This window comes from Colossoma macropomum, unplaced genomic scaffold (assembly GCF_904425465.1).
Source record: "Colossoma macropomum unplaced genomic scaffold, Colossoma_macropomum, whole genome shotgun sequence".
Lineage (NCBI taxonomy): Eukaryota > Metazoa > Chordata > Actinopteri > Characiformes > Serrasalmidae > Colossoma > Colossoma macropomum.
In genome coordinates this window covers 12165952-12183910 of record NW_023494791.1, presented here as the reverse complement: position 1 = coordinate 12183910, position 17959 = coordinate 12165952, and the positions used below count along the sequence as shown (strand labels likewise).

Below are 17959 nucleotides of genomic sequence, written 5' to 3'. Positions count from 1 at the left end.
CTTAAAATGAAAGAGTTTGATGTAGTATGTAAACAAGGGCATAATGCTGCTTTCAAGCCCCCCTCAGAAATTCCTACTTATGACTTTGGAGGTCGCAAGTATGACGTGATATGTGTTCAAGTGGTTTCGGTCGAAAACAAGACGGACGTGCTGGGAATAATGTTTTTGTTTACTTTTGTTTTTCTGTCGTCAAAGAGAGCGAGGATGCTTACACACTATACAAAGCAAGACCGGAGCGGTAGACACAAATACATGCTGGTCTAAGAGGCGTGTGCACGGCTGGAGCAGGGATGGGGTTGGTATGGTTTGAATTCAAAGGAGCAAATAAGACTTATGTGTTTACCCGCCCACGCACGTTTTCACTGACGTCAGAATCTGCAGCAAAAGATAAAATGTTTTGAACTTTTAGACCCTTGATGGATCAACTGAGCATCTTTTCTCAGCACAGGCACGTTTTCTAGTCTGACAGAATTAACCCTGGGCCTTAATTAAATTAAATTACTCTAAATGAGCTGTGTTTTTGACACTGTGTCAACCTGTAGTGTATAGGCACCTTACATTTTTTTGCGTTACTGTAACAAACTAAAGAGCAGATGATGCACATGATGGTTTTCATGCAGTGAGAAGCATCACAAAGTATATGCTCTTATCCGTAGTTATCGCATGTGGATGACACTGTGGCTGCGTTCAGGTGTGCTCATCTTGTAAATTCAATATTTTGACACTACTGACCTAGCTATGAGTTGAAAGTTGAATTTGAGGGTCCGAAAGGAATCAGAAACAATCTAATCTCATCATATGAATTCCAAACCTGAACATGCAATGGTTGGTCTAACATGTTTACAGATCAAACTAACTTCAAAAGGGATACAGTAAGGCATACTAACACTATCATGGTCAGCTATTTCTATTGGGTTTAATTAGTGACATGTTGGGTTATATTAATACAGATATTAATGCTTTCATGTATAAATTATTAGAAATATCCAGATTTCTTAGATGTTTTTACTTCCCTGAAATACATAAATATTCATGAATGTTCATCTAAATATTACATTTATTAAAAAGCTATGCACCCTTGCAATTATATGAACACTACATAATAGAAGTGAAACAAGGTAAAGCTAAAGAGCACAGCTCTGTTGCTCCTTCCCTTGCCTATAATAGAGCTCTACTCACACCTAATGTCTGTCACCCTCTGCCACAGGAGTCTCTTTCCTTTATCCTTATAATTACTCCCCTGGAAATTATGCCAATGTATGTAAACACTGTTAATGTTTCAAAACATATGATTCACTGCTCAGTCCACACAGTCATATATGGAAACTAATCTGCAAAAACAGTCTATTTTGAATTCAATGTTTTTGTGATGCCAAAAGCATTTACATATATCTACCTGTTCAGCCTACAGCTGTTTAGCTTCACCTTTCTAGGCTGTTCTGCTTTTGAGTGAGGCACAACTCAGGGCAGCCATTCAGAATAATTTACTTCGATAATATCTTAAAGGCAAACAGCAATAAAATAGCCTGTTTAATTCTAAGGCATAAAGAGAGATTGGATGATGGTCAATTAAAATAAACTTCAAATGGCCACTGTCTGTAAGATTTTAGGGGAAGAAATAAAATGCAAGAAAACAGTAAGATATGGGCCCCTTAAAGGTTTGACTGTAATATATGTATAAAAGTATAAGGGTACATCATTTTGTATGTATTGCTATGCAGTTTTTGTGGTGTCTGGAGCAAGATGGTGTCTGCTTTAGTGACTGTACCATGACAGACAGACAGAAAGACAGACAGACAAATAAATAGATGTGATTATATATTAATGTTTTGACTCTAATATTTGTGTGTGTTCCTCCATGTATATAATGCTCTGCTTTCACTGCTGTTCTACCTCTGTCTCTCTGGGAGTTTGTGATAATGGCCTGATGGAACATACAAACGTTTAATGGGCTTCAATAAGGAATCTGAGCTCAGCTGCTAATGCCTTAATTCAGGGTACGTTTGTTCAGCCTGTCAGCATCTGCTCTTCATCTCACAGGGATTAAAAACACTAACAATCACACACACTGACGTACAGACATAAAATCCAAAAACCATGTACATATACACGCATCGGATTGCACAGAAGATACTTAAATCCCCAGTCAGGATGATTTGATTTTTTTTCCGGAGCAGTCTAGTGATTCTTTTTTTTTATTTCTTGGTTCTTGAAGTTGCTGCAGGCTCAGCAACACTTTTCACATTTGTCATTGCGGATTAGTAACGGCAGAAACACCAACTCAGACTGGCTCATTCTGGGCCGTTTCTGACGCGTTCATTACTAATCCAGGAGCTGATTGTTATTTGTAGGCCTGCTTTATATTGATGCATGTAGGTTGTGCATGTTGACGCTGATTATTTTCCATGTAATTTAGCCCTGAAGAACATCCCTGAGTCAACCATTCATCATCCATTAGTCTGAGCAAACACTGCCACTCTAATCAAACAAAGTCTAAACCAGGTGGAACGTTTCCATATATTATTCAAAAATATTAAAAGCAAGAAAATATGGAACGATGGAAAGCAGGTGAGCGGCAAAAGAAGCAGAAGGTAAATTATTTAACATATAAAGAAACAAAGCTAAGAAACAGAACAAAGGAGAGAAGGAAAATGCTAAATGTTTCTTTGAATCTAAAATAAGACGAAGGCGAAATGATGACACAAAAAAATCAGGCGCACTGATTCATTCATCTCTCCACCTGCCCGCCCGCCTCAACTAATAACACTGATGTGTGTGCAGTCACACACTGATGTTTGGCCAACAGGTTTACTCTCCCCTCTCGCTGTACATCAGTGATCAACTTGTGGGTTTGTGTGGGGTGTGTGCATGGTGGGGGAGGAGGGGGGGGCAGTCTTGTTCAGATTTGAGCTTTCTTGTTGTTTTCTCTACTGCGTTTACAGAAGATGCCTCCAGTCAAACAGCACTCACATACACACAGAGAGAGAAAGAGACAGACAACGAGAGAGAGAGAGGCAGACAGAGACAGGGAGGGAGAGAAATAGAGAGAGAGAGAGATGCAAAGGCAGGGTTTGATGAGCCGCCGACTGCCTCCAGACATCAACTCTGCAATGCTAATTAACCCTGCAGGCAAAACTCAACGGAGAGGCAGTAGCCCTCACCTCATCACACATGAACACCCACTCACTCACCCACACACACATGCACATATATATATATATGTATACAGCTGCATGCAAATGTTTGGGTACTCTGGTCAAATGACATTTTGTTTATTTGTTAAAGTGAGAATAAGTTAACACACCCTCTACAGAGAACACACTTCTGTACATTTTAATGCACAATAACTGTTTATTTGCTAAATTTAACATATTGGAAAAACTAACTGGTTAACTAACTGCTATGTTATGTTATTTTGAAGAGAATTGGAGCTTTCCACTTTGCTGTTGCTTTTGTTAGTTTGCTGCTCATTGATCCAGCATAGTCTGCCGAAAGTGTCTTCTGGTGCTAACGTTACAGATATTACCCCTGTATTACCGTCAAGCTAAAGCTCCTGTGCACTGAATTGATATTCACTTGAAAGGAAGTCTGCTATTAACACTGTTATATAACAACACCAGCTGCTCAAACTCAGACTATTAATGCCAAAGCAACTTAACTACCATATTTAACAAAGCTTATTGGTTTGTGTAGTGTATTTTGGTGAGGTGCATAGCAGTGTTAGCTTGCATGTAGCAATAGTCGTATTTTGGCTCCTCATTGACCTCGTAGTTCAGGATTCAGGAGGATCCAGCAACGTCCAAAGGAAAAATCTCCATACAGCAAAATGCACCATCTTTGGAACATTTTAGTCAACCATGGGACATGACAGTGGCACTTTTTGAAATGGCATTCATTTTTGTCACAGAGGGGACCAGCTTAGATCCAGAGCTCCTAATATTTACATTCATGGCATTCGGCAGACACTCCAGAGTGACTTACAATTTGTTCATTTTACACAGGTAGGCAAAGGTGGTGTTAGGAGTCTTGCCCAAGGACTCAGTGCTTGCCTAGGCAGGGGATTGAACCCCAGTCTACACTGCAGAAGGCAGAGATGTTACCCACTAGAATATACCAAACAATATGAGCAGCTGGGCTTCAGGTTGGAACTGTGTATGGTTCAAAGGCAAAACCAAAAATCTCACTATACTAACGTACCTTCACGTTCTGAATTTTTTCTCCTTTAAAGTTACCATTTCAGAGATACAACACCTCCTATATACAATGTGACAGTAAATCAGGGTGTACTCATCAACATGGCACACACAAATTTAGCCTTGAAATGGTTCCAATTACATTTTAATTGGTTTTAACAGATAAAAAACACAATAATACTAGCAGTAAATATGATAATTATAACACATCATTCTATGTATTCTGTGCTTCCATATCTCACATGTTCACATCAGTCACCAGTCTGTTTTCCTATTTCTGTTCATGCTTGCTCTCTTTTCCACACTATCCAATAACACAGGCCTCCTGGCAAGGCGTTCCCTTTTCCCCTGTTCGGCATATTGAGGGCATTAACTTAAGATGACAGCAGCCTTTGAGCGAGGCCATGCTGTTAAGGGCAGTTGGGATTGGCTGCCACACAGTGCATTACTATTATGGGCCTAAAGTGGCTTTGGCACAGACCCTAGACAAGAGCAAATACTGCCTTTGAAATTCCTGATGAAGGAAGCTCAGTGACACTGTACATGCACAGCACATCACACACAGATAAAACACACACACCTGCTGCAGCCCTCCAGCCCTCAGTACAGAGTCATCAAACGAACCGAAGAATTAAACACAACACATAGTAGCTCTGTGGATGTGTATGTGACGGCTCAGTGTTGAATGCAAACGTCAATGCTATTTTGCCATATTAATGATCAAGTGTTCAAGATCAAAACTGACATATTTTTTAATTTGGAGCTACCGACGTGTCACCTTACCATTTTTTCAAAAAGCTCTAATGAAGTACAGGCGTATGCAAAAGTTTGGGCCCTCCTGGCCAAATTACATATAAGTTAACACATCCTCTACAGAGAACACCTTTGCATATTTTAATGCACAATCAATGTTTATTTGCTGAATATATTAAAGGAAAAAATCAGAAAATGTGGCCTGTGCAAAAGTTATGGCATATTTTATATTCTATGTTTTATTTTTTTCAATAAGGTTAACAATGTTAAAGTCAGCAAATAAATACAAATTGTGTTATTTTCACTTAGAAAATCAGCAAAACTGGGACTGGGAGTGTTTAAACTTTTGCATTTGACTGTAACAATTAAGGATGTCCATATCCCAGAAGCCACTCCAGTTGAAAGCTCATGTTGACACTGGCTGACACATGGACACCCCTACCTTCTGGTCCTGTGACTCAGACATGGTGCTGATGTGGATATGGAGTTAAATGACTCTGCCTCCTCTACAAATTCAAAATGTCTCTGCTAAATGATATCAGTTTTTGTAAGGCATGAAGCTCAAGGTATTTTTTTATGCCAACTGCAACCAACCAGGGCCCATATTTCTCAAGTCTTAGAGTAAGAACACTGATTTAACAATGGATCAGTTTTATTGAGCTTTAAAACAAATCCGAGTTCTTACTCTGAGAAGTTTCACAAATAAGGGTCATAGGGGAGACAAATAGAGGTTTGAAAAGATTAACTAATGTTTAGCACTGCAAACTCTATTTTTTTCCCTTGAGGTCCATTTATTAACACGTGTGTGGTTTTATGTAGTAAAATGGTCATAATTCATTTTTTACATGACCATTTTCAAACCTATCTTTATCCCTTAAAATTAAACAGGCTGTTTTTGTTACTGTGCCTTTAACACTAAGATTGGCTGCCCTGTATCGTGCCTCTTTCAACAGCAATCACAAGTGAATAGGTGGATATACACGGATCAGGCATAACATTATGACCTTGTTTCTGCACTCATTGTCCATTTTATCAGCTCCACCTAATATATAGGTGCACTTTGTAGTTCTACAGTTACAGACTGTAGTCCATCTGTTTCTTTGCATACTTTGTTAGCCCCCTTTTACCCAGCTCTTCAGTGGTCAGGACCCCCATGGACCCTCATAGAGCAGGTACTATTTGAGTGGTGATCATTCTCAGCACTGCAGTAACACTGACGTGTTGGTATGTTAGTGTGTGTTGTGCTGGTACGAATAGATCAGAGACAGCAGTGCTGCTGGAGTTTTTAAAAACCTCAGTGTCACTGCTGGACTGAGAATAGTCCACCAACCAAAAATATCCAGCCAACAGCGTCCTGTGGGCAGCGTCCTGTGACCACCGATGAAGGACTAGAGGATGACCAACACAAACTGTGCAGCTGACTTATTATGTTGAAATAATCACATACTTTCTCGATGAGTAATAACTAATTTTTTTATCTAGTCTTTATTTACAAAGTTGTGCCTGTGTTCATTTACATGGTAGTTATAGTAGCTAAGTTGCTAAATTAACCATCCCCACCAGCACAAAGCGTCGGTATACTGTCAGTAATTACTGTGTCACGCCTACTGCCGAGGGCGCTCCTTCTGTCTGTTCCTTGCAACCAGCGGATTCTGTAGTACACATGGATTGCAAAGAGAACTACAACTCCCACAAGTCTCTGGAGGAACCTATGTCTCTGCCTTCATCTCCGTCGGCCAAAAGTTTGTCTTTTCTTTGCTCCACATCCCTGAGTTCTAATGTCTCACCTGTTTGTCATTACATGTAATCAGGTAGGTGGTGTATAAGCCTGTGCTTTAGTTTAGTCAATTGCGAAGTACTGCCAACATCTCCAGTTACCAAGTGTTCTTGTTATTGCTGATTACCCATGTATGACCTTGGCCTTTTCCTGACCTGTTTTTTGCCTTTTCCATTTTGCTCCGTCATTGTTGTTTTGCATTTTTGTGCATGGTTCTGATTCTGACCTCAGACCGTTTTGACCACGATTGTTGTATGAATCCCTTAGCCTCAAGTAAAGCTTAATCTGCAAGCATCTGATTTGTTCTGAGAGCCTGACATAGTGCCTCTTTTAGTAAATCTGACCCTTGGACAAGAGAATTTGTATGAAACATACAGATTTCTGTCATACACTCTCAGAAATAAAGGTATGAAACTGTCACTGGGGCAGTGCCCCTCTTGTCACTGGGGTGGTACCCTCAAGGGTACATCTCAGTACCTTTAGTCAAGGAACATAACTGTACCATAAACCATTGAAATTATATTTTCTAAGTTGTATTGACTCCACACACCCCGTCTCGTCTCCAGGCTTTTTATTTTATTATTCTGTTTTAAAACATTAGGTTATGAAAAGGTACACAGTTGGACCTTAAAACCACTGTTGTACCTTTGAAGGCACATTTACGTTGTTTGCACCTTAATGAATGAAACATGTGCCTGCACAGAACCTTTATTTCTAACAGTGTACCTGTATGAATGTGTATGTAGTGAATTGTGGACAGTGGGATTTAAGAAGGGGTAATATAACATTAAAAGTGACAAAATAAAAAGAAATTAAGCTATTAAGACCCACCACAACATTAAGCTCATTTTTTTCTGTGATTATTTAACCACTATCCTAAATAATCATAGCAAAAATTACATCAGTGGAACTCAAAGTCAGCTAAAAACAGGTAGTATGAGTAAGAAAAAAAAAACTTCTGAAGAAATGTGGTTTGTGCTCTAATGCTTCAGCACTCTAGGACCAACAGTCCATAGGCTGTTCAATCAAACTCTGACTGTAGACCTCTCCTGCTCGAGCAAAATAAATAAAGCTATTAAATGTTTGGAGACTTTTCTGGCACGTAGCGGATGTGCTTTGGCTGAGCCGTCACAAAGTAGTTTAATAGAAGCTCAAGCGAATGGATCCCGGACGGATTCTGCCATGCGCTCACACACGCCAGCCCTGACAGACAGACCCGCACACATCCTCACATACATATTCAGTTTGTCGGCTGATGTATGCTAATACATGCACACAATGCAGATTGCGAGTGGGACAGTTATCGGGCCTGGACTCTTCGGAGAGCAGTTTGTTCCCAAACAAACTAACAAGCCAGCAGGAATAACAAATACCTGCACTCATATGCCTGTGCAGAGCTGTGCAAAGAAACAGCGGTCACAGTAACAAATACACTAATGATTACACTGAGCTCCTCGTGTGCTTGGAGGCAGTGAGGGAGTGTGCACTGCATGCAGAAGTAAGGTTACCGGGCCCGCTGAACCGTGGAGGCCCATTCATAGAGAGATCACAACTGCAATTTATTCGTGGCCACAGGGGTGCTGGCATAGACTGCCATGGGTAGAAAAGTATCAGAGGGGAAATATTGGAAAGTAATAAAGAGTTTTGAAAATTGGCCATTAAAAAGATGAATCATTGTACTGAAAGTGCGAATAAATTTTGTTAAAAGGCCTGTCACTGCTCATGCCCTCCCCTCGGGAACACTCAGGAAGCTCCTGGGGGCCACCGGGGCCAGCAGAGGTGGACGTGTGCCGTCTGTACTTTGAAAGGAAGTCTAATTAAAAGGCACAAACACATGCTCAGTCAGACCCAATTCAAAGGTTTTGTTTTTTTACTGAGCCGTGATGCCATATGACAGAGCAGTGCTCAAAGACTGAGGATGTTAGCTGCCTTGTGAGAGAAACAAAGCCTCTACGGCACAGTACAATAGAAAATCTCACATGTATAAAGCTCATTCTACCAAACTGGTTCAAAGTCCGAGTTAAAATCATATTTCGGGCTTGGACTTTTCACTAATATTCTTTTGCTTTGAGTGACTCAGTATCGTAATTATAAAATACTATGTTAAAACAAATGATTGAGAACAATCATAATTCTACCAAAACTTTACTAAATGTTTTGGTAGTGATTGTTTCAGTACTGACAAGTTGAGCTAATTTTGAGCATGAATCAAAAATTCTAATCAGTACATGATTAGCAAACACACCTTTGAACAGTTGTACACACATCAGATCATAACATTTTTCATTAGAACATCAAAAAGTTTACTTAATTGAAGAAAATGTGTGTTTTGGTAGTGACAGTTCTTAATGTTACACACTGATTTTCAGACTTTGGGACACATTTACTTCAAAACAATGAGATCTGACTGCTCACCAATGTGGCCATGCGGGACAGGGATGCAGCCTCATTTCCTGCTCTAAAATGCAGGGGTGTGGCTAAAATAAGGCTCTGCCTATGGACTAAAACTTGTGTTTCGGTAGTGACAAACTTGAGACAGCATTTATTGGATTTTTAAAAAAAAATGAAACCTATAATTATTCGAAATCTTTTAGCTTCACTTTGAAACAAAATGAAAATCTTAAAAAAATTGGAAATTGGAAAATTGGAAAAAAAAACTCCAAAAAGTTAGGGTTTGTGGCAGCCACCTCTAAATAGAAAGTCCCTATAAATGATAATTCTGTGTTTTTTTTTAGCTTACTACATCTCAATTAATGCCTTGGCATTAAATTAATCATAACATAATCCTTGTCAATATCTAATGTCTAAATACTTAATTGTTTTTTTTTTATTTTATTTTTTTGTTGGACAGCAGTTTGAACTAATTTAGTAGAGTGGTTCACACTGCTAAAGAGAAACATAGATGTTTCACCTCAGTTCTCCTTGTGGCCTTGTGGCTGTATTCTTGAGATGTAAAGGTCAGTTTTTACAAAGATAAATATTTGACTATATCAAAATTTCTCAATTCACACTACAAAGTTGTCCTAACCCCAAATGAACATCAAATTTGACAGCAAACTGGAGTTAGTAAAAGGCCTCACGTATCAAACCCCTCTACCTAGCCTCCACCGCACACACACCAAACACAAAGCTCTGATAGCACACTGACAGGTACAATCCCACTTCTGACGGTGCAGCGTGTAATTTGGAGAATAGCCTAGACTTGTAGTTAGATTTCTCGTATCAAACGCCAGTCAGTTCAACTGTCAGACTTATTAGCTTTGCTGCTGGAGCTCAGCCTGGTGCTTAACAAACCCCCTAGGGTCATTACTCAGTGTTTGTGGCCACCATTACATTGATATGTGGACTAGCATGCAATTAGCTAAACTGGTGAATACCAAACAGTGAATACCAAGTTCTTTAGTTTGTTTGATTGGGTCCAACAACAACTCTTTTCCACTAACAGCAGTGTCCAGAATTCATTTGCATTTTCATGCTAATTTGACATTGTACTGTGCTGTTAAATAAAGCCAGTGATTCATGTTCTTACAATTTGTGCAAATATTTAAAAAATCATTGATTTCCATATTAACATACAACAAATAGTAAAATGGATCTGATTGCTCATAGCTGAGACTGTAGTTAATAAAGAACATAAAGAGCACCTTTTCTCTTCTCTCCGTGATTAGAACATTATAACAGCTCTGATGAAATGATGGTCAACGCTGTTACAGCTAACATGATGTTATTGATTGATCATCCTCTTAAGGGGTTCGGCAATAAACATTAAAGACGCATTAGTAGTAGGCAGACTGAGTCTCCGAGAAGATCAGACTTGATTGATAGACCAACGAGCTTCGCTCTCCGATCCAAGAACTCTTATAAGCAGGCTGAGCCTCTAAGTGTGAGCTGTGTTGATGAGAGCTCTAGAAGAGAGCCTCCTTGAAAACACCGTGGGCCTTTTTTTAAACAAGGAACAATGGCTTCTCTCTCACAGACCGTCTCGCACTTTCACACATCCATGTGCGCACACATGTAGCTCTCACTCACTCTTTTATGTTCCATTTTCTCAACACATACACTGCTTTTCTCACCAGAAGAAAGTGGGAATGCAAGATGAGGGTTTTCAGAAGAACTGAACCATGCAGCCACTCAAATTCTCATATGTAACACTACCATAAGATACCACATTCATTTACGCTTAAGGCCAACGTGAATCGGAAATTAAAATTTTCCTTCTGCGCCGTAATATATTTCTGAGTGAAATAGGGGTTAGTATTACTATTTTTGCCCGGCCCACTGGTGCACAGTGACATAATCCAAACTGTAACACGTTTTCTACACTTCATTTTGATCAAAGGTTATGGGAAAGCAAGACTTTTGTCTTGTAACCTCTTTCTGCAAGTCCTTTAGTGGCCATTCCTCCAGCGGAATGAAACTAAACACAGATATTTATAACTAATATAATCACATTAAAATATTTGTTCCTCATAACTCTGTTATCAGGTTAACTAGGACACTGTTGTCTCTCTGTGAAACGTTGTGACTTGTGTGTTGAGCTGCTAGCAAGCAATGAGGGGTGAAAGGCCACTGCTTTCTTCATATAAAAAAACTGTTTATGACCATAATAATAGAACAGTTTTATCGAAATATATTCCAACAATATTATCAACTAAAAAAATGCATAGCTCAACTGAGGGACCACCAAAACAGCTGGAAATTACATTTTATGGCTACTGGGAAAAGGGGTCATGCTTAATGCAGCCATGAGCTAACAAGGTAAAAAAGGTCAATTTAAAATTGATTTTAATGAAGCATTATGATGCATAATTGCAAATAATGAGTACTATAGCACAATACTTAAGCTCATTAGAGTATTATAGATTGATATAAAGCATATTCATGAGGTGCTAGCACAGAACCATGTAGTTATGGTATATATTAACATCTATAAACTGTTAGAGGTACATTTTTTGTTTATCAGGGTACAAACAATGTAAATGATCCTTCAAAGGTACAACAGTGGTTTTAAGGTCCAATTGTATACCTTAAATAAGTTTTTTCCAGGTGAAAAGTACGGATTTGTACCTTTTCATAACCTAATGTTTCAAAACAGAACAATAAAATAAAAAGCCTGGAGACGAGACGGGGTGTGTGGAGTCAATACAACTTAGAAAATATAATTTCAGTGGATTATAGGGCAATTATGTTCTCTGACTAAAGGTGCTGAGATGTACCCTTGAGGGCACCACCCCAGTGACAGTTTAGTACCTATATTTCTGAGATTGAAGGACTTGGCTGAGCCTAGGATTAGGACTAAAATCAGGACTGATACACACCCCTATCTGAACGCTACACATTAAAATGCCCTTTATTAGAGTTATTGTGTAAATATCAAAAAAGTATTGAAATATTATATGAGAATTATATTATAACTGAATATGATATCACATTTTTTCAGCATTTAGTGTGAACACCCTTCATCTCTATTACAGCTTCCATTCTTTTTAGAAGACTTTTGAATTTTTTAAAGTTGAACTTGAATTTCATTTGCAAAGTTCAGTCTTAGAAGTTGGTTGCATTTTTAACCCCTAACAGAGTTAATATCACTCTAGCAGAGTCAAACCATGTTTGCTTTACTTCTACACTCTCAGAACAGATGAGTTAAAAACAACACACCTAAGTAAAGGACGACACATTTTGTGTTACTTTTCACACGGCCAGGGTGTTACTTAACACAGACACTGTGTTCACATGTTTTAACACCAATGTTCTAATTAACACGTGTTCTACTTTAACAGTGTGCTCTGACGCAAAATGTGTTAAACCAGTGTTGACACGAAAAGTGTGCTGTTCATTAACACTGCACTTTTGAGTGTGGAAGTGATTTAACAGTACACATGTGCACAATACATGTTTTGTTTTTAAGTGCTTTGTGCTATAAGACTACTTTTTACTCTTCATGATCGTCTATAAGGAGACAAAATGCTTTATATACACATGGAAATCATATGCACACATAATATTACGTTACAGAACGTTACTCAACTGACTTCATTAGAAGCTGTAAAATCTAAAAATCTAAATTCCTGTCTCCTACAAATCTCCACCCTCTCTGCCCTTTCCCTTCCTCTCATTTTCTCTCGTTCCATCTCTGACTCTGATTATGTTCTTCGACATCTGGGCGATCTGCTGAGCTCATAACTCACCCTATAAAGGTTTAAAACAAATAAGCGCGGTCGGCCCACACACCTTCATTACCAGGAATTGCGCCGGGGTGAATAATATGCTTACACACTCATTCATTCTCTAATGCATTTACTCATTCACTCTCCAGCCTCTGTTTCTGACTGGGGCAGTGCAGTCAGAGGGGCTGCTTTTCTCTTTTCTCTCCAACAGAGCAGACCTGTCCCCCCTCGTCCTCCTGAAAAGCAGACTTTTTGCTCTTTATGGGGGGAACAGCATCCATCACTGTCCCGCCACCTCTGGTCTCTCAGCGAGCGGACAAGAGAGAGACAGAGACAGAGATAGAGAGAGAGAGAGAAAGAGAGGAGAAGGCTGAGCTTCAGAGGAGACGGCTTGTGCTGCCTCTATCGCTCACAGAGAGAAAGCTGGCCAACACAGCCATATCAACACTGACACCTAACCGTCGCACTTGGCAGGTGAAGGAACTATCAGGTCAGTCCGTGACACACTTGTCCGTGACACACTTACACACACTAGTGCCCAAACTAAATGGCTTTTTAAAGAAATATCCATGTTATAACCACTATATATATATATATATACAGAGAGAGAGACAGAGAGAGAGAGAGAGAGAGAGAGAGAGAAAGAGAGAGCAAGAGAATATTATGAGAAGTCAGAGACCACTGTTCATTTATTCCATTTTTCAGCATTAATAAAAAAGAAGGAAACATGTATTTAACAGATAATTACACAGACGCCTCAACAACTAAATATAATTTTTTTCTGTATTTAGTGTGTCCACTCTTTGCCTTTATTACAGCTTTCTGAGAACACCAGCATCTTTCTCATTTTTTTATCTCTTTTCTCTGTGAGGGCTTCTTGATAACTACACATCCTTTCAGTCTCATAGTGTTGAGTTGTCTTCTCACAGCGAAAGGATAGACAGAAACACCTGTGGATTTTTTCAGATCTGAAGCAAGAATGGAGCTTGATTTTCTCCTCTCTCTCAAAGATGAAAGCTTGAAGTACCGATTATCTGATGGTGACAGTTTTGGTGGTCTACCAAGAGTCCCAAGTATTATTTTATATCTAATCTCCTCTGAAAATGGATAACTTGTACTTAAAGTTTGTTTTGACTGGAAATTAAATAAATGAGGGGTATATATATATATATACCACCAAAACTGATATATATATCACTGCTGTAGGAACAAAATCTTGTTATAATGCCCCAGGCAAGAGTCCTCCAGCACAGCTCCCAATGCATAACTTTTTACTCACAAAAATGTCCACTACTGAGGACAGTCTTAGCTTGATCATCTCTCAAAAAAGCTCTGTAATGCTGAGATTAATAACTGTCTTAACACAATAGTTTATCAGTCTACTCAGGCTTTAGGAACTTCAGTGTTTGTAAAGAAGCCATTAATTACGGCCCTTATTAGAGTTCGTCTAATAAGCATATTTTCTACATGCCATTCACTGATTTCAAAAATAGTTAATAACCAAGCATTGATGGTGTTTCTTTTGAAGACTATATTTTTTTTTATTTATTGGGTAAAATATTTCCTTAAAATTGTAAAAAGTAACTGTATTCTGAATTCTTACTTTACTAAATTACTTTACTAACTTGGACTAAGTACTAACTACAGGTACTTAATTTCTGTATATCTGAATACATATTCCCAATACTTGTATTCTGTTACATTGTACCCTGCACACACGCACAAACACACACACATACACACACACACACACATACACACACACACACACACACACACACACACACATACATACATACATATATATATATATATATAGAGAGAGAGAGAGAGAGAGAGAGAGAGAGAGGGAGAGAGAGAGAGAGAGAGAGAGAGAGAGATCTGCTTTCTCAACACTGTGGATTGTCTCATGTACTTACTTACACAGGTACACACCAGTATCACCCTCCCCCCCCCATTAAGTTTATAGCTTTTCAATGCAACATCCACTTTCTCAACACCATAGATTTTCTTGCATAAGCAAGTATACACCAATACACACAGTGACACACACACACACACACTTCCCACTCCTCTTTCTTATTTCTCAAAGCGCAGCAGGAGAGGACTGAGTGCGCTGTGGGAATCTGCTGCATCTCTCTCTGAAGCCACAGGCAGAATACATCACCACATCCTCCTTTATGACTCACAACACACACACACACACCTCTGATCTGCTCCTGTACCTGCCATACACGTACAGTCTGTAGCGCACTCACTATCTCTGTCACAAGCACACACTCCGCGGCACAGAGACACACACTTTCTGCGTCTTTTTGACTCGGAGCCAAAGCACTTAACAACACAGATGACACAGTCTGCTGAATCTGTACACGAGTGCTGATAGGAGGCAGTACGTGTGCGCGCGTGCTGGTTACCTGTGGCTGCGGCTCTTGCCATAAGGATCAGCCTCCCTGCGGTCAGCGTCTTAGTGATCAGCCCGGAGAGAAGGAGAGAGAGAACAGCGCCCGGGCAGCCTTCCGTCTCCACGACAACGCCCGGAAGATGCCACACCTCCAATGCACGCTGCTCGAGAACAATAAGACTTTATCCCCTCCCTCCCTCTTTCTCTCTCTGTCTCTCTATCTCTCTCTCTCTCGTTCGTTACCGGCTCTGAAGCGTGCACTTACTCAGAGAGTGTGACGTGCTCTCGTATGTATGTGTGTGTGCGTGCGTGCGTGAGTGTGAGTATCTGATGTTTTTCCAAACACAGAAGGTGACGAGCAAAGAGGAGCTGGGATTCTGCAGGTGAGCGTCTGTGAGTGGGGGGTAGATTGAGTTCCACAGGGGAATAAGGCACTTTTCCTGTGTGTGACGCACGAGAGAGAGAGAGAGAGAGAGAGAGAGAGAGAGAGAGAGAGAGAGAGAGAGAGAGAGTGATAAGAGTGAGAGAGAGTGAGAAACAGTGATAGAGAATTTAGAGAGAGAGAGAGAGAGAGAGAGAGGAAGATAGAGAGATTGGGACAGAGTGAGAGACAGTGATAGAGAATTTAGAGAGAGAGTGAGAGACCTGGGGTGAGAGAGAATTATAGACAGCAAGAGAGAGAGAAAAAAAAGAAAAAAAAGAGAGATGGAGAGGATGGGGTCGTCATGGAGATATTCAGCCATGAAGGGAAAGTAGGGTGAATGACAGAGAGGAGAGTCTAAAGGAAAGCCCTACTAACGCTCTCTCTCTCTCTCTCTCTCTCTCTCTCTCTCTCTCTCTCTCTCTCTCTCTCTCTCACACACACACACACACACACACACACATGTTTGTGTGTGTGTGTGAATATATCCAGATTCATACACACCATATAAACAAATGAAGCCCGTATACATGCCAGCAAAGAGGAGCTCACTCACAGACAGAAACAAAGAAAGTAAATGCAAATGTGATACTTGCTCTGTCTCTCAGTCTCTCTCCCATTTTCACACACATGTGCTCTTTTCTTTAACGTTATTAGTGTTATTGGGGAGCCCTGAGGGAGCGCCTCTCTACAGCTCTACTGTTTGCCTCAGTGCACTGACTTAATGCTCCAGCCTTAAGATTAAAATAGCTGCAGCCAAACACCCTAAAGCTGCCTCCTTCTCTCAGATTACAAGGACTACAACACCATCTCCAGCACTGATGCAACATACACTTGAACACTTTCAACCCTGGTACTGAGACAATTCGGCAAAAGAAACTACCACAACTGCTAAGGCCCCTGTTGAACTCTTGTAACTGACGGCCTGTCTAACTCTAGCACGTTGCTTCATCACTGATGATGGATAACCTTCTATAACAGACACGGTCACAAACTGCAGCTTGAATGACATAAATGGCTCTCAGGTGGCATCGAAAAGGAATAAAAAGCAATGAAATTCACCATTTATACAATAAGGGCTTTTCTACTGAGAATTTTGCGAAGATGAATGGATGGATGGCTGGTCAATGTACTGTATAGCAGTACAGCAGCTGATAAAGGACAGTACCGAGTATGTGTGTGTGTGTGTGTGTGTGTGTGCGTGTGTGTGTGCAGTTTGCAGTTGCACAAAGCCAGAGCATTTGTTCTCAGTATGGCTTCAAAGGCAGAACAGCATCACTGCTGAAAGAAAATCCTTCGTCTCAAAGGCAGAAAAGAAATGATCATGAAGTTTCAGTGCGTTTAGAATCCAGCTCCCAGAACTATGACATGCCTAACTGGGTATAAAAGGGATGGTCAATATACGAAAAAAGGGGAAAATTGTCGAAAAGGGGATAGACTTTTCTAGCTTGTGACAGTGGCAATAGGCTATTTCTATCTCCTGTCACTTCCTGGCTGATCTGATGGTAGAGAAATGAAAGCTAAAGTGTACACAGGCGCTTATAGCTCTGAGCCACACGCAGGACTCACACAAGCTGGCATTAAAGGATTCCTCCTCACATATCCGCTAAGGCGGGTGAGTATATGCACTGCTTCACAGCAATATCAGCACAAGAAACCAAGGCCAAAATCTATCACACTCTCCTGGTTATGGATGCCAAAGGAAGCCACGGTGTCGACCCTGTGGCCACTACAATTTCAGCGTGTGTAAAACGCACACATGTTCTTGTGTGTGGACCGTAAAGAACAGCAGCCGGCCTCAAGCTGCTGGATGGATGAGTTCCACTCAGCTCTCTGATGATGGGTCAGCGCCCCAGGGGACGGCCTGAATGCGAGAACGGAGAGAGACGGAGACAGAGGGATTAGATTAAACGTGAAAATGGCACTGGAGATGGAGGTGAGGACTTTCCAGTTGAACCTCTTAAGGCCTGTGGCCCCGAATAATGTCCAGAAAGCAAATTCATTGGCAAATAATTACACACAGACGCCTGCAATTTCTTCAGGAAGAACAAAAGACAAGGTCTGAAGACTCAAACTATATGAATAAACAATGAGCCATTCTTAAGTTTAAGTAAACAAGTTTCAAAAGAACCGACTTCATTATGCAGAGGGCTTCTTTGATGTTTCACACAAGGCTTGAGGATCTGTGGAGGGAGGTAAGCAACCTTTGTTGCAAAATGAAAAACACAGCTGGGATGGCAAATG

General features: G+C 40.3%; 1 protein-coding gene across 1 annotated transcript in view; it reads right to left on the bottom strand.

Annotated features, from left to right (window-relative positions):
• The window catches only part of lingo2b (leucine rich repeat and Ig domain containing 2b), a 40887-nt gene extending 25464 nt beyond the window's left edge, over positions 1 to 15423 (bottom strand). Inside the window, exon 1 of the mRNA XM_036573912.1 lies at positions 15308 to 15423. The gene's annotated coding sequence lies outside the window, so the exon portion shown is untranslated. The remainder of the gene's footprint in view (positions 1 to 15307) is intronic.
• Between the last annotated feature and the right edge of the window lie 2536 nt (positions 15424 to 17959).